Consider the following 24926-nt stretch of genomic DNA (forward strand, 5'->3'; position numbering starts at 1 on the left):
GAGAAAATATCAACAATACTTTCAAACAGATTTCCTGTTGGTTCAGTGAGTTTTATCCAACGTTTTAGGCCGTATAATGGTGGCTCCATTTAACTCCCATTCTTTTGTACAACATGAATGATTTGAAAACATATTATTACCAATTTCGTGTCTCAGTTATCCTTGGAAGACATTACGATGTTATCTTCAAAACAGAAGAAATAATGAAATTTCCTTGTGCAAAGAAAATCTTACCTAGAACAAATCTGGGTATAGGAATAATGTTGAATACCAACAAAATCCATCACATTTTATTTCCTGCAGATGCAAAATACTGCTGATGCCATATATACTTGTATTTGTTAGTGATGAAGGAAAACTTTGACTACACACAGTCCTATAATACAATTTTCTTTTAACTTACACAAGGTGATGAAATTGAGCAGTTTGAGATCTGCCCCATCCCTCATTTTATGCTGATGTCATTTATTCCATCAGCACCTTCATTCACTGGTTAAATATCTCTGCATGAAAAAGAGAAATTCCAAATTTGTTTACCATCTCCGATTTGAGGAGAGATGATGACAGGATTTTATCTTAAAGGAAACCTCACTCTTTATCAAAGAAAAAAAAGAGGGCAGGAAGAAATGGTCATCGGTCAATATTTACCTAAACTTCAATATCTGTATCTCTTTTCTTCCTGCTCCACTTTCTTATAGCTCTACTGAAATCAACATCATTGGCAGATGTCACATCTAGTTGTATAAGCATTAATCTGTTGACTAATTCTGTGCATACTCTACTCCTTTTCTTTGTATCAATATTGTTCAGTGCTTCTTTCTGAAAGGGGGATACACACTGCTAGTTTTGTCAGCGTGAATATGTTGGGAAATAGATCTTTGTGACTGTATTGTTGAATTTTCGAGATTACAGATATTATCTTTTGGATACATCAGCTCCAAAATAGGATTTTTCACTAACACAAACTTCCTTTGTTAAATCAGTAGTTTACTGACTACTATGCCAAATTTCTTATCTGTTCCATAATGCTGTATGAGGGTATTTAGTCCATCAATGCTTGTGCAGACAGAGGTACATGTATTAAAATAAATATCGTTACTTCTTAATTGCATTTTATAACCCTTTTTTATTCAATTTATTTTAACCTTGACATGGATACATGTATATTGGTTTGTAGCATATGATCCACATGGCGAATTTGATTAATTAACAAAAACGAAAATTGCATTTTACTTTTCAGTTGTCTGTATTTTAATTAAGCTCAACAGTCTGCCTTTTGTACATTTAATTTCGAAATACCACTGAAAAGGTCATTCCGTCTATTTTTTGTCAATCCAGCATGTACATCTGGCTCGTATTTAACACCCTTTCCGGCTCAAAATCACTCACTGGTGTCTCCATTAACACTTTCCCAGCTCCAATTATCTGATATACTTCATAACTTTAAAAATTATTGACATCATCACCAGGGACGTCATTTCAACTTTTTCCGGGGGGGGGGGGGGGGCAAAACTTGATTGGGGGGGGGGGGCATAATTTGACCTACTTGGTAATTTTCATATATAGGCGACAGCAATTTTACAGCACATGCAAATTCGGGGAGGGGGGAATCCCCTCCCCCCGCCGTCCCTGATCATCACTATCATCAGCAAGTGTTTGCCGAACGAAATCGTAATCAGCAACGCCGGAAATCCGACATTTTGCGTTTTCAAGGTAGCCCGTGTTTTAAACACGCATTTGTAAAACTTTCTTTATGAATGGTTCGAACTATGCCATAATTTTTTTTTAGTTGAACAACCATTTATGTCGTGCATGAAGAACCCAGATGTGGAACAGTTGCTACCCGAAAAACAGATGTCTCGACAAGAACGGTTAAATAAAAATTGTATGCTTCGCCGAGCAAATTTTCATATCTGGGACTTTCAACGAATTTGCAGGAGTTTTCGCGTTTCACTGTTCTCCAAGCGCGCGAATTCGTACAAATTTTGCACGATTCGCGCAAAGGCACACTCTGACAGCATCTCCGCTTAAGTACTTGACATATCTAATGACTCTCGCGAAGTCTCTCTGTTGCACTGCCAATACTTCCTGTTTGTCACGCAGAGAATAAGCTACATTGACTTCTGATTGGTGGTTATTGTTTCACCTGGAGAGGAACAAGCAATAACCATCAATGAGAATTCAATGTAATATTTTTCAACGTGCAAAACACCGATAGCGTAGCTTTCAAATTGACCAAAGGAGTCAAGATACTATTAAAAGTATAAACTTCGTGTAAAAGTAGCTATTAAATCATGAGTAAAGTACTTCATTATAGATGTGGAACACGTTTGGAACGTATAGTATATGTTGAACTTATTTCTGGGTTAGTATCATTTTGTATCGATTCTCCGACTCTTGTATCGATAAGTGTATCGTTTCAGCAAAAGTATCGATGCATCGATATATCGATGAATAGTTTCACCCCTAGTTATTAATAATAGAATGATTTACAATCGGTGCTTGCAACGAATTTAAATCACAATGATATTTGTACATATATTTTGATAGAGGAATGGATTTACATTTGACATAATGGAAATGAAAGTGAAGAGTGAAAGCGTGTTATCTGCTCATTATTTTATTATTTTGACCATTAAATTAAGTGCATTACTGCAGTGCGTGCTAGCTACATAACGAAAAGCTGTTTCTAATATCATCAATATTGTTTAATTTTAGAAACTGTTACTTTTAAACTCCAAAACTCCAATTCAGTCGCTTTACTCAATATTTCTTCAATAATAATAATAATAATAATAATAATAATAATAATAATAATTTGCCATGTTCATAGGGTTGTTACTTGCAGTGTTTTTCTCCCATTCACTGTTTGTATGCAACTCACAAGTTTTATACAGTAACCATTCATTTATTCATTGGACAATATATAGATTCTATTATCAGTTTAAATGATTTTCTCTTATTATTAATCTTCCTATAAAACAGATACATAAATTAGAAGACAAATATTATTTTAGCAAATTAGGGGTCATCCATTTAGTTCGTAAGCAAAAATATGGCAAAGCTTGAACCCTCAACCCTCCCTGTACACATGCGTACTTTTTTTACACCCTCCCACCTGCGTACGTACGCTTAACGCACCCCCTGAATTATATAGAACGGCCTATATATAATCCACGCAGAAACCATAAAGGATTAATAATATTAATGTGTTTAACAAAACAGATAGTCCACTGACGTTGAATGTCTGGCTGCATCGAAGAAATAAGCTGCGTAACTTTAAACAGTTTGTCTATTGTGCGCTAAAATTCAAACGCCGACTGAACCCAGTCGAACAGGTTACGTACTATACAAATTATTATCAAGGTTTCACCCCACCCCCGTTTCCGATGCGTACGTACATTATCAGTAGCCTACCTCTCCTCCCCCCCCCCATACGCAAGCGTATGCATTTGAGTTACCCCCTTCCATGCATACATACTAAATGGAAGGGGGCCCCGAGTGGCCGAGTGGTCTAAAGCGCTCACCGTCCTGGATCACTGCCATCTCACCTCTGTCTGCGTGGGTTCGAGTCTCAGGCTCGGCTAGCGTGGGTATGTGGGAAAACCTGCCAGTAGCTTCTCGTGGGTCGGTGGTTCTTCCCTGGGTTTTCCAGGGTTCTTCCTCCACCAGTTATACTGGCCGCTATATCTGGCCTATAATTTGCTGAAAAATGGCGTTAAACCCTAGAAAAACAACAACAACTAAATGGACGGCCCCTTACTGTATGTGATTACTCTTCTTGTAGATGTGTATATTATGTAAGTACTACATTTTTCGTTTCTAATAGGCACAACAACCAAATCAATTAAGCCATACCTCCATCACTGCACACATGCCTAATTTCATATAACGACATCCGAGCTTAATTAAACTTGTGCTTGTGATTTTAAAACATAGTGCGAATCATTTAAATGGATGTTTTATAGCTGCCATTTGTCATCACACTTTTTCCATTTGATATATGCATGCTGTTTTTCTTATGTTTCTTTTTTTTTTTTAAATAATCAATGATTGGTGTTTCATTGTTAAATATACATTATAGATATATGATTTCAGTGAAGACTGATCATAGTATCTCTTTTGTTTTGGTTAATACACTAAGAATAATTTCTCTTTTTGAAACTTGTGCAGATGATTACACTCACTCTTTATCCACCCAATAATACCAGTAAGTAATGGCTCAGTTTTAGAACAGTTCCAAACACGGTGAAATAAATCTCTAAGGAGTCATTACATAAAGAGCACATGCTTGTAGGGACTTTTCCAATTTTGTTCAAAAACGTATTTGCTTGTAAAATGCTGTGAATTATTTTAGTTTGAAACCATCTCAGTTTTGCACATTCCTTCTCGTCACTCTCATCTGCAAACTCATAGTCTTGATTCCATTTCAATACTGATGATGGCCTAGTTGTTGATGTATACTTTTACAGTACTTTTTCTTCCTTACTGAGCAAAATAACAGCTTTATGTAAAAATGAGCCATAATATATTTTAATTATTGTTTATATGACGTTTGTTGGGAAAATCTGAATGGCCCTGAGCATGCCTTTGAAACTCTAGGATGTTGACATGCATTTCAAACTTATTACAAAAATCATCTATATTAATCAATGAACAGTTTTCGTTAACTAAATTGTTTACATACAAAATCCCATTTTTCACCCAATGCATGGACACAACGCTAGAATTTCCAACTTTAATATTAGAATTCATCCATATTGCAGTTTTAAGAAAATCATCCGCGTTCTCTACATTAAATGTATCATGTAATTCAATGTATACTGCAAATAGTCCTGAATGCATTCAAAATTAATTCTAACCATTGGCATAAAATCTATATCAAAAGTGAAAAACCTGTCGATATTTGGCATCGAAGTTGTTAAAATGTCTTTCTATTTCGGTTTAGAGGTGACACGTCTTCTCTCACCCAAGTGAGTTTCATCGAGTGTACAAACATGTTTATATCTAACATTTTCAAACCTCCTTCAAAATACTCCAAAAATACTTTCATTTTACTTTATCTTTTCCGCCACGCACACCCCCACGCAAAAAACGTATGGAAACATATCTCTAAACCTTGTGAACTTGGTATAATTTAAAATCGTACAACGTTTCGTATGGCTAATTTTCATAACTGATTGTCTACAATTCCATATTTGCAATTCATTGTAGTCACCGATTGTCTATAATTCCATATTTGCAAGTCATTGTAGTCACTGATTGTCTATAATTCCATATTTGCAAGTCATTGTAGTCACTAATTGTCTATAATTCCATATTTGCAAGTCAGTGTTGTAAACACTTGAACTATACTGTACAGCCTCACGTCATACAGAAACAGACATTTTCTAAGACTGAGTTAATCTTCTGGGTGAAAACTCCAGTATTGTCACCCAATCGACCAATTTTTTCCACGATTTAATCAGGACAAGACTATTTTCTTTTTATAATGTGCTCTCACAAGTCAGCTAGCAAAAGTCTAATGAGAGTTTGAAGGCAGGTTTCTTATGTCATGTCAGCCGTTTACCTTGTAAGATCTGCATGATAAGTGCATTTGCTCAGTAAATATATGTAACATACTTCTTTCGTAATTCAAGATAACATACAGTAAAAATAAAATACAAATATTTTTATTAAAAAGCCCCAACAAAAACACACAAGTGGAATTCTATCTCGGATAGTTTGCCTCAAATGTCTTCTTGTTTATGTTATGGCTGTCTATTGAAACAAAGTTATAGACTGTCAAAGTAAAATTCAATTATTCACAAAAATTTTATCTTGGAAAAAACACTAAAATTCACAGATGATCCGTGACCTGTTTGCACACAATATTGTAATTATTATAATCCAAACTGTGAAACGGACACCGGCTGCAACGCTAATCTTTTTAGCGAACTGTAACCGTAATTTCATTAACAAAAACTGGTACGATACTGAATGATAAGAAACAGACAGTATGGAACAAATATTTTTTGTTTTCATAAAAAGTGTTTTGTACTCCAATTAGTTTGCCACCAAACTTGTAAAAGTATCAATAGGTATATGCTATGTTTATGTGAGTTTACGTCATTTGGAAAACTTTGGACTCGTCCTTAATACATAAACCGGTTGCCGTACGTATAATCTCCTTTGTGTGAGTACAGTGTTTACAAAATATGGTACAACGCGGTCTAGCGAACAAACACTTCCAAGAAAAGAACCCTCATGACCCAACTATATCGACGTGAGACAATTTCTCGGTTACGACAATGCGTTAATTAGACCAATCAAGTGTCCTTTCGTATACAGACTTCAGGAACATTTGCATCAATGAACCACCGTGGTTTAGTCCGAAACATGTATACACCATAATGTACATACATCAATTTCATAGTGTGTACCGAAAATATACGCTTAAATTAGTATATATACATAATCTACGAACCAACAAGCATGAAATGACCTCGTGGCGCAACGGTAGCGCGTCTGACTCCAGATCAGAAGGTTGCGTGTTCGAATCACGTCGGGGTCAAGTAATGTTTTATTTTTTTTAATTCTTTTGTAGATGTGTAATGCCACTAACTGTGTACCTTTGTCTGCTGTCTATCCTCATCAACAACAGAGGCAAAAAAGTATATATTTTCCAGTTTCATTCTTAAGTCGGTGTGCATGTTTTTCTATCAACTAAACGGGACATACGAACGATAGTTATCTGCCAGATTGGAAGGTTCAATGATAACATCTCAAGGAGATATCTTACTGACGATTAGATCTTCACTGTTTCATCTGCTTGATACTAATTGGTTTATTGTAACTAGACTTCGAATTCAAATTCTATTATAACTATTGAACAAAGAATCAAATTCTCATCCTCAAGAATTAACGTTTCTCTAGTGAGAAAATATTCTAAGATCCAATTGTTTTAATTATTTTATTTTTGAATCTTGTATTGTTTACTTGCCATTAGAATTGCTGAAAGCAAGAAAGATGGTATAATATAAATTAGTCTTTGTACATTTTTGTCAAAGAGATTTCAGGTAAACATCGAAGAGTTCCTGAGGGTTCGGCCATTAAATATTGACGTAAAATATTTTTTTTTAAATACTGACGTTTAATTTTGATTTGCAGTTGTCTTTTTTTTTGGTGGGGGGAGGAGGGGTCAAAAGGGGGAAGCTTATTTTGTAACAACACAAATATTCTAACAGCGAATTTAATAATATAACTTTTAACAATCTTATAGCATTAAAAACTTTATTTTTTTCTTTAATTGATATCTAGAAATTAATAATTAAATAAATACCTTTTAAGTTCTGGTACAATAAATCGGCTTTTGAGGATAAGTATACTTGAAAATGCTATTGATGACCTTTCATCAATACAACAAGTCATTTGTCACTGCAAGCTAAACCAATTGATGACCTTTCATCAATACGACGAGTCATTTGTCACTGCAAGTTAAACCAGTAACAAGCTAGGAAATCAGCTGATCACATGTACGATTATTCCGCATTATGCGAAAAATTCGTCATAACTTCGAATATGAGGATGGATAATCCCCAAGTGCATTTATTTTTAAAGATCGAAATTAAACTGTTAAGCGTTTCATTTCTCCAATACATACATCTACAGCGCAGCTTCGTTTCAACATTTATCAAGCTATTAAATATACAGTAAGCTGAAAGATAAATCACGGACAAGTATTGTGCAAATGATAGGTACTTCGGTTTTCCTTATTTCTTCATACATCCTGGTTGATTTTCTGTGCGACGAATTTGAACCCAGATGGTTGCACCTGTACGAGTAAAACGCCGGATCTTGTTATGAAATAACAGAGGTGATCATTAACCAGTCAGGTGAAAATCCAGGGGTCTGTTCGTCTCTATATACAGTGTTAATAACATAACTGCTTGATTAACTTTATACACCAGCCCTGTCTTTAATGTTTCATTAAGTCGCAAATCAATCGTACTAAAAGCCTATTCATCTGAGAAACAGACTCAAAAATTTACTTAAATTAAAAGAAAATGAAACTGATAGTTTCCGTCCTCCCCCACCCCACCCCGAGCTTGTACCCATCCTCATTTTAAAAACGAAAAGCATCAAGGATAATAATAAAACAATTCACAAAAGACTGAATTACAATTTCTAATTGGATTGCTGTCAAGCGATCCCTAACTATATCATCTTTTTCCAGTTTCAAACCAAACGGAAGTTTTCAATGTAAACGAAGAGTCTGCACCACTCCGGTGGCCTAGGGATTGGAGCCTCCGTCTCGGATGCGAGAGGTCGTGGGTTTGATCTCCGGCCAAGTCATACCATAGACTTACAAAAATGGTACTAACAGCTGCCTCGATTGGCGCTCAGCATTAAGAGGTTAGTGTTAGGACTGGTCAGCCTGGTGTCAGGATAATGTGACTGGGTGGGACATCATGCTACATGTCTGCGGCATGATGCCCCAGTGTTTGACATCACTATAAACTGCCACATTGCAGACATCTTAGCGATATAACTGAAATTTTTTTAAAGCTACGTTAAAAATACAAATCACACACACACACACACACACGAAAAGTCTGCATAGTCATTTTCCGGTTTCTGGAAGAGTTCATTTTCCGTAACGGGGTGGATAGAAAGATACACATAAGGTAAACACTTCGTTATCTTAACATGTGCGGTGCACTCCGCCAGAGGCGTGTCACCTAACATCAAATTGATACGTATTCTTACGACCACTTCCGATGTTATTTCACGATCTGACGGATAATGGACGAGCGATATTCCGATCTTATTAACCACGTCACTTCTGGTCGATCGGAACATCGCTCGGCTATTTCCATCAGCCTCAGAAGTAGCTGTAGGAATATATATCTATTTGATGTGTTTGGTGATTCACCTCCGAACAGTGCACCACATATGCTACTACAGCAAAGACTGAAAAAGTTTCAATTGTGACTTTGTCTCGTTCTGCTGCCATATCGTTTCATGTGAATTAAAGTAGTTCAGAATATATTTCTCAATAGCGATGAATTATATCCGAGGTTTTTTTCTCGACTTGACGCAAAAGACCGATACTGATCTGAAGGCATTCATGTTCTGTTAACAAACAAACAGGACCCAGAACATAATTAATTTTGCTCTATATTCTCTACATTTGTTTCTCAGTACTGAACTTTCCACTGTGTGACAATCAATACAAATCATATGTTAATCCAAAATAACCTCAAAGATGACTTAAAGGTAAAGTTCTTGTCATAGGTTCACTGGTATTTCTTTGAGAGGCTGGACTGCAAACAAATCAACGTGCAATGGAACACAGGTTTCACTTCCGGATCATCCCTGAGAAATGATTACTCAGTGTACACTGTCACCGAAACATACACAGACAACCACACCATAAGCTCATATTATAAAGAAGAAACAATTGCCTTTAAATCCATACCAAGAATGCCTAAATCTAACTCTTGTATCACCACCAAAAGGAGACAGGGAAAAATGCTCTAAAAATAGACTGAGACTACATTCGTTATGGATGCCATGTTAGTGCTGAAGCCCTGTTAGGTTTGAAATACGATGAAGGCGACAATGTTAATGATCGTTTCGTGGAAATCCAGTTAGAAATAATAAACCAATGAATGAAATCAGTAAGTTTTGTACATTTTTTTTCTTTCTTCTTCTCATTTCCTTGATGTTTCTAGTTTTTAAAGTCAGAAGGGAATGTACAAGCTGACCGGATTGGGGGGGGGGGGTGGTGTACTATAATTTACAAACACTCTACCAGGTTTGATGTGGTTGCATATAAACATACAAAGTCTCGTAGGATTCGAGTCAGTGCAGTACTTGATAATAGATCATTTTAGCACTTTTGGGCCGACGCTATCATGGAAGATATTTTATTTAAACTTGCAATCCATGATAGCTTTTTTTGTTGCAAATTATTACTATCACCTGAATATGGCATTCTTCAACAGTATTTGCCATACATTGTTTAACTATATCAGTGTATTCCTTTTGTTTTAGAAGTATTGCATTAAATTTCCAATAACAATGGTCTCTGGGAAGTGTTAATAAGGATAAGGTGAGAGTCATATCAGAGTGGTGTGTTTTGTACACTAGAACAACAGCTTAATCGTTCAAATATGAAACATGTCCTCTTAAATCAGGAAATAATCTCATCTGCTTTGTTTTATAGGACTGGACAGTCTCCAGATAAATAATCTAGCATCTGGACTGACAACTCTCCATGGATGTAGTAAATCGAGTTCATACCTAATATACTGACTGGTTCGCTGTTCGGGCCATGAGATTTCTACCGCGAATAATATTGTATGCGTCGAATTTCAAGTCCTGAACAACATTCCAGTCACTACAAAGGATAATAGAAGAATTATCAAAACTAGCAATATATTTTTGATCATATCAATTGATCAAAATTAGTCTATTTCAATGAATCAATATATACATGCATAACGCAGTGTATCTACCATCACCGTCACATTTTATTATAGAGATAGACATTTCAATGTTATTCTAAAAAGAGAGAGTGTGTGTGTGCGTGCGATTTGGATTTTGAACGTAGCTTTAACAATCGTTCTGTCATATCGATACGATGTCTGTATTGTGGCAGTTTATAGTGATATCTAGCACTGGGGCATCACGCCGCACTCAGTCACATTATACTGACACCTGGCCGATCAGTCCTAACACTAGCCTCTTAATGCTGAATGCCTAGCGAGGCATTTGTATGTACCATTTTTATGCCTTTGATATGACCCGGCTGGGGTTCGAACTCGCGACCTCTCGCATCCAAGAGAAAGGCAGCACCAGCACTAGTGCTAGATATTATGACTAAATACACACATTGAACCCAATTCTGCCACCAAATATTTCTCAGTCTCAGCAATATTTTGGGTTTTTTGTAAACATATGATGGAAAACCGCTCCGGTGGCCTAGTGGTTAAAGCGTCCGCCTCGGATGCAGGAGGTCGTGGGTTCGATCCCCGGCCGAGTCATACCAAAGACTTATAAAAATGGTACCAACAGTTGCCTCGCTTGGCGCTCAGCATTAAGAGGTTAGTGTTAGGACGGGTCGGCCCGGTGTCAGGATAATGTGACTGGGTGGAACATCATGCTATGTCTGCGGCATAACAGTATGTATTATTAAATCACAGATAAATCACACACATATAACGGATACATCTTTTTAACCCAGCGGAGGGTATCTCTTTTTAAACCTGGAACTGTTTAGACCTCTTCCATTCATTGATACAATTTTAATTTGACAGTTCATAGTTTAATATATCAGCTATAATTTCATCACAAATGTGATATGAAACAAAGGATTATTTGATTAAACCTTAATCAACTGAGACACATGATAATAACATGCATATTTAAGTACACACACAAATACACCTTTAATAATTTGAAGTTTATAGTACTGTAATGATTTGCAATGACTATGGGATGTAAGTATCCTAGTAAGTAGGATACAATAAGATAAAGAAAAGTGTTGGATAGAAACATGGAATTACCAACACTGCCACAAATCAATGGCAGTACGAGTCATGACAAAACCTTATTCCATGATAAGCTAGTGCATAGATATATTAAAGTTAGGAGGATTATCCGTACTAATGCGTACATATATTAAACTTAGGAGGATTATCCATGCCAATGCATAAATATTTTAAACTTAGGAGGATTATCCGTGCTAATGCGTACATATATTAAACTTAGGAGGATTATCAGTGCTGATGCGTACATATATCACACTTAGGAGGAGTATCCGTGCTAATGCGTACCTATATTACACTTAGGAGGATTATCCGTGCTAATGCATGAATATTTTAAACTTAGGAGGATTATCCGTGCTAATGCACACTTATATTAAACTTAGGAGGATTATCCGTGCTAATGCACACTTATATTAAACTTAGGAGGATTATCCGTGCTAATGTTAATGCATACATGTACGTATGCAAAGATTTAGGATTAGTTTTAGACATTCTTCTGGGCCTTATAATGACCAGCTTATTCTGGTAGTGAGTAAAGAAAATGGGGACAAGGAATGAACCTTAAAATATTTTAATGACCACTTTGAAACAGAGTCTATAACAATAATAACAATATTTATTATCTTCTTCGCCATCATCATCATCACTATCAGTCATTGCCGGCTGCTAGAGACAATATTCAGCCAATAATGTTAACTATTGTTAAACATGTCATATGGTCAATATTACACCTCTCCAATCAAGCGGCAGCATGCATAGCACGAATAACTTGCCCACTGTAATTATTACTTAATACTTGCCTACTGTAATTATTACTCAATCCCTATAAGTCAGCTGCTATAGATGCTCCTGGCACTTTTTACTCTGTCTTACCGATATAATTGACATGACTAATCGCAGCTGGGTAAGATGAGTAATTAAGACAATCAAATTACTCTCGTATTACGCAGTTACTGGGGATTTACTACTCGTTATTTCCAGTTACAGGTTAAATAGCCAAGACTGGGTATGATTTATTAGCAGCTTGAACAAAGAGTACTTGTTAAAAGCACTTTACCCATGCCATAGTATAATCTACAGAACCCATAAATAATGCCGTGCAAGATAACTAATATCGTGGAACAATAACACAAGCTTATTTTATTTTGCTTAACTAAACGAATGAGACAAGATTTGTTGTTGTTGTTGTTGTTGTAGGATTTAACGCCATTTTTCAGCACACGATAGGCTATACATGGCGGGAAAACCCCGAAAGGAACCACCGACCCATGAGAAACTACTGGCAAGCTTTCTCACATACACACATTAGCCGAATCCGAGACTCGAACCCACGCAGACAGAGGTGAGATGGCAGTGATCCATAACGGAAAGCGCTTTAGACCACTCGGCCATTTGGGGCCCCAATGTGAGGAGATAAAAAGGATACTATTTATTAAACACATTAAAATAAGTATCTTGTTTGATTGACTTTACTGGCTGATTAAGGTATTTATTTGTTTGTGTCAAACCAGCAACTATTCTACGTACATTTTGATATTTAAAAAGTATCATAATATTTATGACAGTGAAAGGTTATTTTCACAAAGTATAAAAGATGTATATAAAACCTCACAACAAGCAGCACAAGATATGGAATAATTTACACATATCATGGTTCTCTGCTCTTTTTTGATGGGTGTGAAGAAGAAAAAGAAGAAGAAAACATATATACATACATACATACATACATACATACATACATACATACATACATACATTTTAACCACACATTGAGCCATATGATGTGTAATTAATCAGTGTCATGAAAAAGGACAAATCTGTCCTCCTGATTTTGTTTTGGCATAGACAAGTCAATTAAAGTACCAGGCATATTCTCTCTTTGACTGCTTAGAAAGTCTGTTAATGAGACCCATATTTAGATTCAGCATTTCCAAGTTTCATTATTACATAAATTGGTACTCCTTTTGGTCCGTGGTTTCTATTAATAGAAAGTGTGTCAATCAAATCCATGTGTTTACATGTAGCTTCTTTAACTGCGTTATTTTGGTTTTTAAATTTTCATTTTGTGTCTTGATAAATCTTCACATTGTTTGTCTTCTGGAATATTCTAGTTCTGGTTTCCTTTCTGTGTTGTGTCGTCTTCCCGAATGGCTGTTGTTTTGAGTATTTCTTTCGAACTCACTTTTTCCTTTTCTTTTTTTTTTAATTGGCATTTTCGAGATAAAAAATTCAATTGTTATTTTTTCCACTTTAGAGACGCCATCCTTTCATATAAATCTGTCATCCTATCTTTCATTTCTCTTTTGAACTGTTTTCATTTTGACAAACAGTCGAAACACAATTTCGGACATAACCCCACTTAATTCGTCTTTTGTTTATAAGTGAGTTGATACCTTCGCTTTCAGGGTCAATTAAATTTCTTGCAAGTTCTTCAGGATTTAACTAACTCTACTCTGTTCCTCAGTGTCAATAATAAAATCTCATGGGTTCTGTGTTCTACTGAATTAAGAGTTAGTGTTTAACCTGGTTTTAAACTTTCTTTCCTTTGTCCCTGCAAACTTGAGTTGATGGTGGTCTGGACTATTTACTCAGAATTAATACTGACGCTAATACCGGAACTGCAATGTAATTATTTCCTCATCATAAGTGATTATATTTAGCTACTAATACACCTAATAGATGAATGTCCACAGCTAAGCACAGAAATACAATAGTGTCAAATAGTGAGTTTAGTTCTGAGCATACGATAGAAATAATACCAAGGGCTTCCCCAGAAGTAAAAAAAAAAAAAAAAACACAACGATTTCTTTCTAAATCACGAACACCTCAGGAATTCCTCCTAGAAGATATATCTTAACAAGAATCGATATATCTTAACAAGAATCGTTCACATATTGATATTTCCAACCTGAATCATTCCATCACATTTGTAACTTATTAAAAAAAAACACCAACACTTGAGAGAGATTTACACTAGCTTTAGGATCTGGCGGCCATCTCAACTCCTCCTCAGAGTCCTAATGTCTGACTCCTTCTCTTCATATCTTTTGCTAATAAGAGGACAACTGTCCCTTGCTCATTTTTCACTTTCATTCATCAGTCCCACCCTCTACTCCAGTCCAACATATTTTACGCTTAATTTAGTTACTTTTGTTTTGAATTTATCCAAGAGGGAGTGTTTTAATTTTTTTTCACTGACAGAAATCTTAAGTTCATGAACACTCTTGAACAACTCTGAGTACATACAAAATATGCACAGGATATTAAAAAAAACCGGTCATATCTTCCCGAACAAAATCATCCCTGGTTTTAAATCCCTCACCGGTAAAATGAAAGACATGACATAATCCCCTCCGAAAGTCTTTGTTTAGCCTTTTAAACCATCACAAGTATACGTGATTATGTGACGGATTGCTTTCCACAAATTTACGTCTTTGTTGTCCCTTTGAAATATTCGACTTTCCTTGAGTGGATGAAAGAACAGACTACTGGTCTTGGATTTTATTATTCGGTCGACATAGAATGTTTGGCGAAACGACATATGGTAGGCCTTAACAGACAAGGAGATTAAGAAGTCTAATGATTCCTTTAACCTAAAGACTAACTGCACGGGCACGTGCTTTGTCACCTGTTTCATAAGCATCAGTCCACTTTCTTAATCCATCGTATTAAATTCAAAAATCGTCAAAGACTCCAGCTATATGATCTCTGACACATTCAGGCATCACGGTAGAGGGATATAGGTCACGATAAGAACCTCTCTGACTTGCTTGCCAAATGTGACACGAATATATATAGGTCACGATAAGAACCTCTCTGACTTGCTTGCCAAATGTGACACGAATAGATATAGGTCAAGATAAGAACCTCTCTGACTTGCTTGCCAAATGTGACACGAATAGAGATATAGGTCACGATAAGAACCTCTCTGACTTGCTTGCCAAATGTGACACGAATAGATTCAGATTTCTCACCTTGTTTCCTAAGTATAAATTAGGGTTTATTTTGACATGGTTCAACTCAGATAAATTCAATATGTTAGCAAGAACCTCTCTGAAGCTTATATAAAACAGTTTCCTTTGCTTGCTTTTTGTTTTGTTGTTTGGTTTTGTTTGTTTTCTTGCATGTTTTCTTTTTAAACCTTAACTTCGACATGCAGGGTGGGCTTTTTTAATGCTCATGTTCAGATCAGACGGTTATGTGGCTCTAAAGATGCATCTAGCTTATAATTATCATTTTCCACCAGCGGACAACAAAAAAGGCATCCATTCTCTATGATACGTCGTGAAAGGCGGCGATGCAAAATCCAGTCTAAGGCAGTGCTTTCAATCCAACATGATAAGCACGGAGAATCGTAGGGACCGACAATATCCCTATCTTCCAGTAAAGACTGGAAAAGACGACATTAAACCATCGTGCCTTGGCTAAAGTGAGTGATATGCTTGGCGTACACTGGGGTCTCACGACCAGATTCGCCTCATGCAAGTCTCATCAAATGAGCGTTGAGGGTGTGCTGTGAGCCTTGGTTTAGACTACAACATTTGGATATGACACATTATCGAAACCCTCTGCTGGCTTGTAAAGAGAACCTTCATCGACTTTGTATTCCCAAGATCAAGCGTCGTATGAAGGAGATATAACAAAAGTTTGGTTGATTGACTGCAGCCCAGATGATCATTTGATATCAGCACAACCTCCTCATTAGCATGGGTTTATCTCTATTGCTTGATTCAACTCGATTTTGTCTTGCTAAGAAACATCGTTCGTTCTTATCATGCGTGTACTGCCGTTACCGGTTACGTGACGATTACCTGCTCTGCCGTCATGCTAGGAGACCGGTTTATTACAAACTGTTTCATTGTATCATTGAATAATTCATTCTTCAATAAGGTTTGAATTTACATTGGAGGTATTATATAGTTTCGTTAAAAAAGTTAAAGGAAAATATCTTTCCTTAAACATTATGTTTCCATGTTTATGCGTTGAAGTTCAGATTTTCTCTCTGCTCACGCATTGCTCTCCAAAATGTTTTTTTTTTGTGTCTTTGAATTTATCATAATTTAGATTTTCTACAAGTTGTTCAAAGGATTGTTAATTAAACCGATAACAATATCTTCTTGTAACTCAAACTTTTTTGCCTTCGCCTTTATTTACAAATCTATCAGCTATAATATAATTTCTGGAAAAGATGTATTTTTCATCATTATATGGTATTAATAACTCTTGATCTGGGTCGTTTGTTCTACTAAGGTCTTGACAATCACAAAAGAGTCATGAAGAATGAAATACCTTTGGATATTTTTTATAACCTCATGCTCCTTGAATGACAGTAGCGGTAAATTCGGATGTATTGTCTTTTATGGTACTTGGACAGACTTTGCCGTCTTCGTCTGTATTTTCATCATTATTAGTGAATCTCGTTTGTTTTTGTTTCATAATCAGTTTCTGCGATATTTTTTATAATTAATTATGCAGTCTGCACCTCTATACAGTATACGCTGAAATACTCTGCGATTTTTGGGGCCCCGAGTGGCCGAGTGGTCTAAAGCGCTGTCCGTTAAGGATCACACCATCTCACCTCTGTCTGCATGGGTTCGAGTCTCGGATTCAGCCAATGTGGGTATGTGGGAAAGCTTGCCAATAGCTTCTCGTGGGTCGGTGGTTCTCTCCTGGGTTTTTCCGGGTTCTTCCTCCACCATTAATACTGGCCACCATGTATAGCCTATCGTCTGCTGAAAAATGGGGTTAAACCCTACAACAACAACAACAACAACAACTCTGCGATTTGATTTAAAGCAAAAGAAACATTGCTGGTATGCGCAGTGCTGTTTTATTGTCCCTGGTTTATTTGAGTTTGTTTGCTATTATTTATTGCAGTGGTTCCCATCCCCCAGGTCGCGACCCAAATTAGAGGACGTTCTGGAGGCTCGCGGAGGGTCGCCAGGACTTTGGGGGGACGGGGTGCAAAACTTACCAAAACGTGGAAGCGGGGTCGTGAGGCTCAGAAACTATTTTTCAGGGTCACAGCCAAGAAAGGTTGGGAACCACTGTCAGATGCAATCTACAGACATACACCAAAATAAACATTGTAAGAAATATATTTTGGTCTTTGATCACCTGAATACATTAAACATTGCAAAATTAACACATGAATAAAAGCTGTATAGCATTTTTAGCCGAGCAGTCACAATGTTCTATGATTTGTAACATTGTTTAGGAAATATATCTTTTGTCACTTTGAGGATTCAAAACTAATATTTCAAAATACGCTTGTACCTTAAATTTTGCATGTACCAGGTCTTCCTAATTCATTATGTATTAATGTATTAGGAATATACTTGGATATACCAAGGACATATTTGCAAAATGACATAAATTATGGAGGGTATGTAAATAATGGCAAATGAAAAGTAACTTGCGGTTGTTGCCTATGTGGATATTACCTCCTGTTCGCTATGACGTACATGTTAATGCAAGGGAGGTAACTCAAGTACAAAGTGATGTTTAACTCTTTATATCCTTTTGTCTAGACGTTGAAAAACACCACTCAAATTAGTGCATAGTTCCATGAAAAAATTATACGCATTTACACATCATCAGTAAATAAAAAGTGAATGCAGTTAGAAACACAAAATGGATAGGGCTTTTTACAAATTTTACAAAAATGCAGCTGCCTGGAAAATTGTACTTGCCCTTGGAAGATTTGAGCTTACCCCATTCAAATGTGGGATTTTTTTTAAGGAAATCACATAATATTTCTTTTACAAATAAAAAAGTTCTGTTTTCTTTTTCTTTTTTATTTTTCCTTGCACAATAAAACCATATGCAGATAATTAAAGTTATCAAAAAAGATATATGCAAACAGTACAGGTAGATTTATATGTAAATAGTACATGTAGATATATATAAATAGTACATATAGATATATATGTAAATAATACATGTAGATATATATATGTAAATAGTGCAAGTAGATATATATGTAAACAGTACATGTAGATATCTATGTAAACAGTACATGTAGACATATATGTAAACAGTAACTGTACATATATATGTAAACAATAATGATAATAATAGACTATATTTAACGAGGATAACACATTTGGTCATGGCTGACCCATCTGCCATGTGGTCCTCAGTTTTTTGTAATAAAAAAATAAAAATAGAAGTTCGTGCACATAACCATGTATCGTCGCACACTCATTCGTGCATATTTGACATGAATGACTATACTGGGAAACATACAAATATATATCAATTATGGATATGATTTTAAAGTTTTCTATTCAGAGCTTTTAATATGTCATTCCAGCTGGTCTAGAAGGAATTTCTTAAATGATATTTTGAAAGAAGCAAGGGAAGTTGAATTAGGCATCCTCATTGGTAAGGAATTCCATACAGTAGGTGCTGATACAGAAAATGAGCTTTTGTAATGATTGGTTTTTGACCAAGGAATCTGGAGATCGTTGTTTGTCGTCGATCGGAGATTACGCTCAGTATTCGATGATCTTAGTTCAAATATGTAAGAGATATAATATAATGTAAATAGTACATGTATATATATATATATATATATATATATATATATATATATATATATATATATATATATATATATATATATATATATATATGAGAGGAATAGGAATGAAATAAAATAAAAGTAATCCAAGTGTCTGATTATTATCGACAAGTGCCTTTTATTTCCAAACACACCTGTTAAAGAAATCTCACAAGTTATATTAGCAACAATTCTAACAATACCAGCTTGAAATCTGTTGCTTGCATTAAAACTATCTTTGACAAGTCAATTTATTAGAGTCTGCAAGTGCAATACATTGACCTCTCCAAAGTCCGAGTGGTTAGAGCGTCCGCCTCAGATGCGGGATGTCGCGAGTTCGAACCCTGGTCGAGTCATACCAAAGACTTGTAAAACTGGTATTAACAGCTGCCTCGCTTTGCGCGATAGCAGTAAGACGTTAGTGTTATGACTGGTCAGCCTGGTGTCAGGATAATGTAATTGGGTGGGACATCATGCTACATGTGTACGGCATGATGCCCCAGTATTAGACATCACTATAAGCTGCCACAATGCAGACATCGTAGCGATATAACTGGAAAAAAAAATTGTTCTAGCTACATTAAAAATCCAAATCTCTCTCTCTCTCTCTCTCTCTCTCTCTCTCTCTCTCTCTCTCTCACACACACACACACACACACACACACTATGCATAGCCTTCAATTTGCTGAGATAAAGATCTTCGACACATGTACCATGAGATTTGTTAAGAAAATAAGCATCCTTGATAGTTATAATATGGTTCAGTTTTTACCAATGCAGAACCTGAGAACCACTTTTACAACGTCTGAGTTAACCATCTGTATGAAATACAGTCAACCTTATTTTTCACTATTCGTTTTTAATTTCCACTTTATGCAGCACTGATGCAGGCTTTTGAGAATATTTTGTATTTTTATTCAGAGTTTGAGCAATAATAATTTCATCGCCTACGTACAACAGTAAAAATAATTCAACTGTTTCTTTAGAAACTTCCCTATTGCAAAGACGGTTTGCAAATTGCTAAGAAAAAAGAAAGGCGATAAAACGCAACCTTGGCATACATCCAGAAGGCAATCAAACACGTCACGTATAAAATTTTAACTCAACACAGGCCTTTGCATCATTTTAAATTGCCCTAAAACTTATAACATTTTCTCAACTAATACTTTTATTAATTATAGTAAAGGCTTGTTCATCATGGATAAATGCTCCACCGGTAAACAACCTATCCGTATGTTTTCATAAATAATTTTATAACACGGTTTCTTCTTCGCCAAATGATCCATTCTTTTTACCACCCACTCGCTTATCCAAGTTTGTGGAATCGATGTGAAAAATGTTTGCCTACTACATATAATAAACTAATGTCTCTATTATTACGGGGGGGGGGGGTAATAAAATAATGTATCGATAATTTGAAGGTTCATTTGCATAACCTTTATTTAGAATTAAAGTAATGATAGTTGCTGACCACTTCTCTGCACAATAAGCCAATGGCTAATATATTATTTAATACTATTGATATTGGTACAATGTCCATAAAATATATACTACCACGGCTTTTTCATACTTTAGTTTACTCAGATTATTGTATCAAAGTTTTATAGTAAGATTTTAATTTTCTTGCAGATGGTAAGAAGAACGAGAAAAATTCAATAATTCTGAAAAAAATGGTCATACCAAGCTGCGGAAGGGATACTGACTTATGCGTAAATTACTGAGCTCAATAAAATGTAACAAAAAAGTTTCATAAATTTTACTTACGTATTTGTCTATTTTATTTTTATAATTCATATTGCTTTCACTTGTTTCCTGAAATAGATTAATTCATATTTCTAGATATCAAAATGCTAATCTTTATGTTGATTCAATTGTACATGCATTCTGAATTTTCTTCGCCATCTTAGGGCTTACTTGTAATAGCTATACGACATTGTCAAACCAAGATGGTGTTTTTTTAAGGAAGTTTTATTGGAAAAGTTAACTGCCAAATTTTCTTTCCGTTAAATGTTTTCATAGAATTTGCTGCATCATGATAAATACCACTAACTGATCTGACGGACTCAATGAGTTCGTAGTCAAGAGCTCTGGGGTGGAACCCCTGGTGGGGACGAATGGGGGGAGGCGAAATTCCTGCATTTTGAGTGTTATCAGGAAATAGTGCTAACCTTATAACGGTAAAGAAAACTTTAACAAACGTTCTGATTCTGTGTAGCCAATATTGTGGGAGTGGGCTAATTAGCGCCTCCACCCACCCACCTCCCTTTGTCCCAGAGGGTCCACTTCTTTAAAGCTAGCTAAAGAGAAAAGACGTAGTGAGCGAAGTTTACGTAATCTGCATGCATAGGCTTAAAATAAACTCTGATACACTTACTGCAGGTATATTGTCTGGCAGAAAATGTGATCAATAAGACCTCGTGGCGCAACGGTAGCGCGTCTGACTCCAGATCAGAAGGTTGCGTGTTCGAATCACGTCGGGGTCAAAACATATATGTTTGTATTTTTTTTAAGCTTGTCTCATGTAAAGACTAGATATTAATCCAAAGTGGAAACTACAACCTAGGCCAGTACATGGTTGAGCGCATCACTACGTTTCCTCCCTGCTGAGGTGTTTGTTACGAAACCGTAATTTCATTATTTTCAGTTGGTTATTCGCATATATATTCCTTTAAGAGGCATGGAATGATTGCTTTCTTAAAAATTTACATTTCTATGACTAACATCACGAGGTTTTAAGAACTTGATTAGGTTTTCTCATTTTTAAATTTCACTGATTTGGCTGAGTTACTCATAACTGGTTTGCATTAGTTTTGTTTCAACGAACGTTACTGTGAGTGTATTAAGATTGTATATAGATGACGTAGCCAGTTACTCGTAAATTAAAAAATATTTAACTTCTTCGTTTGTTGAATTATCCTTTCCTTCATGATAAAATATTTGGAGCTAGTTTGGGGGAGTATGATTTTTTTTTTTTTTTTAAAGGAATATTTAGAAGAAAACCATAGGTTAGAGGTGGACGGTATTGCCGGTATACCAGTTTAACGCGGTACTTGTTTACTGGTGGTAGGTAACACAATAGTTTTCACTGTGCCGCTACGTGAGTAGTTTTCATCAGTAACAAATGTACGAAAATTCCCGAGTAATCTTGTTAAGAATTTAATGATATTAACAGCATATGTTTTCTTTTTTCATGACAACATAATTAAAAATATATTACAAAAAATTAATATTGAATACATACATACATACATACATACATACATACATACATACATACATACATAAAAACAGGTAAATGGTGAATTACAGAGAAATGCCGTGAAAATCAAAATTACTTTTATTTTTGTGCTAATCTACCGACATCCTAACTGATTTCGTAAATTTTTATCATCCTCATTAACTGCTGAAAACGCGTGGATTTTTAGCAATATCTGCGTGGTGAATCGAACGGAAAGTGACATTTCACAAGAAATACGACCAGTTCAAAGTAGTTTAATAAACTGATTTGGTTTCGAACACACATCGCTCAGTTTTCAAGGAAGTCACAGCACCTCAGCTGATAGATCGTCAAACTCGTGATCCATGGGGTCACGGGTTCGATAACCGCCCAGACAAGCCCGGGTCGGTTGTCTCAATGTGTCCTCGTTAAAGGCACTTAGCTCCCGTTCCTGGGCATGATATAGCCAATAATGTATTTAAAATGCCACTAAAGCATCAAGGACATAATCTGGTTTGAAACCAAAGTTATTCAGAGACCCAACGTCTGACTGATCGATCAAAAGAGGTAGTATTACAGTATTAAATTGCAGAACGGGAAAGTAGGGAGATTTTCCAGCAGGTATAATTCATTAGCTCCGCAGATATATGTACGAATGATTTATGGGGGGGGGGGGGGGTTTAAATAAAAAAAAAATTAAGCAGACAAAATTATAGGTGAAACTGTGTATCTCATGATAAGGCAAGTTATTCGTGCAATAGAGCATTGCACGTGACTGAATGTCACCCAAAAGTCTTCAACCATAGGTAACCGACTCACGATTCAAACTAGTCCTGCCTCTGCAATCTGATTAAAATCAGATCTCCGCTGTCCTTCATGTATAATAATGGAGATCTGATTTTAATTAGAGAGCCTATCCCTGCAAACGATTTTCAACATGTTGGTCATAAAAGTAAGACTTTTCGTAAGACTTTTATGGGGATTCGTAAGACTTTATGGGGATTCGTAATTTGGAGGAAACTTATTATGAACATTTTAAATACTCATTAACTTGCAAAAATGATAACTATTAGAAGGATCATTCTCTTGCATACATTTCCTATAAGTAACATTTTCTGCTATTGACAGATGGGGAGAACAATATTGCTAAAGGGAAGCAAATGAATTCTTGCACCATAGTACTGGAGTATGATATGCGAGTTGTTTCCCTTATACTGATAGTGTAGAGTTCTCTCTCCCTCTCTCTCTCTTGTGCCTAGTATTTATTTATTTTCTGATGAAATATCGCTGTAACTCTTGCTGCTTTACTTGCTGCATCGAAATTCAGGCTTTGTTTAAAATTCCAAATTCAAAGGAAGTAAAAAAAATGCTATTATATTGCTATTAGAAACATACACGCATGCCGCAGGTGAGAAAAAATTCTTCTTTTGAAATCGTACCTGTCAAATTTATGCAATCATCTACCACTGCTTACATTTTTAAAGTGATTCCACGGTGCTTGGGAACTTTTATTTGTAATAGTGTTGGTGGAAGAGGTAGTGGTTGTGGTGTCACTTCGTTTGAATAGTAGCGCTGGTGGTATTATCCACAGAGCAAGAACTAAACGTGAAATAAATTTAAATCTGCCAGTGAATTAAAAAATAAACGTTTATTATTGGCACACAAAAAAAATGAAAATCAGAATCACTTTGATGTAAATTATGTCCAAATTTTAGAAAGTAACATTCATCTACATATAGTTTCGCCTTCTGCCGAGCTTAAAGAGTCGCGGAGGTGCGCTTAGGCAAACCATGTTTAGCTTAGGTAAAAATGCTATGTACATGTATTTAGGTAAATTAATCGATTTTTGGTCATCTCGATTTAAATTTAGTTTTGCCAAGTTGAGGGTTTTTCTGACATACTGCAATGAAATAATATTGTTTAACTAAATGGTGAGAAAAAACTTCCACGAAAAGACAACAGTTCAATGTACATGTGTGTGTATGCTCTAGCAGTATTTCGGACACTTTACAACTATCGCTACTTTTTTTCGAGATATTTGCCAAACGTTTTCGGTGTTGTCCACAAGCAAATTTAATTAATGGGCATACGTTTCTTTAAAATTCTTTATTACATAACTAATAAAGTCATTCATGGAAAATGGTCATAATTCAGAATAAATAATTAACAAAATAAAAAGTATCCAATTTAAGATAAACAATTATTTATTCTTAATCGCAACTTATTTTCCTTCCCAATTTTAATTCATACACACATATTATATTTGGTTATTAGATGTGCTATAATATGGATATTACGTTAAATCACGGGGGTTTGTCAGAGGTGGGAAGAGATGTGTCATCTTCCCACTCCTTATGGTGCTTTGGTTATCATTATCGAGGAGATGATCGACCATGATGTTATTGCCCGGGTAGAGTAAACAATAAAATTTAAAAAAAAAAATGAAAGTAATGGATGGAATAACAGAGAGCTGAGCAGAAATATAAAATAGAACAATAGCCCCTATATTTAAATTATGACAATTTCATCAATGACATAAACAAAATGAAATTGAACATGACATTAGAACGAATCACTTTCTCTTAGAAACAGTAACAAAATTTATGCGAAA

General features: G+C 35.6%; 2 non-coding genes across 2 annotated transcripts; both read left to right on the top strand.

The window, feature by feature from the left end:
- Positions 1–6481: 6481 nt before the first annotated feature.
- Positions 6482–6553, top strand: Trnaw-cca (transfer RNA tryptophan (anticodon CCA)). Its single transcript has one exon. It is a non-coding gene; the product is annotated as a tRNA-Trp (tRNA).
- Positions 6554–21509: 14956 nt separating this feature from the next.
- Trnaw-cca (transfer RNA tryptophan (anticodon CCA)) lies at positions 21510–21581 on the top strand. Its single transcript has one exon. It is a non-coding gene; the product is annotated as a tRNA-Trp (tRNA).
- The last annotated feature ends 3345 nt before the right edge of the window (positions 21582–24926 follow it).

The sequence above is a fragment of the Sinohyriopsis cumingii genome, chromosome 3 (assembly GCF_028554795.1).
Source record: "Sinohyriopsis cumingii isolate HCF-2022 chromosome 3, ASM2855479v2, whole genome shotgun sequence".
NCBI classification, from domain to species: Eukaryota; Metazoa; Mollusca; class Bivalvia; order Unionida; family Unionidae; genus Sinohyriopsis; species Sinohyriopsis cumingii.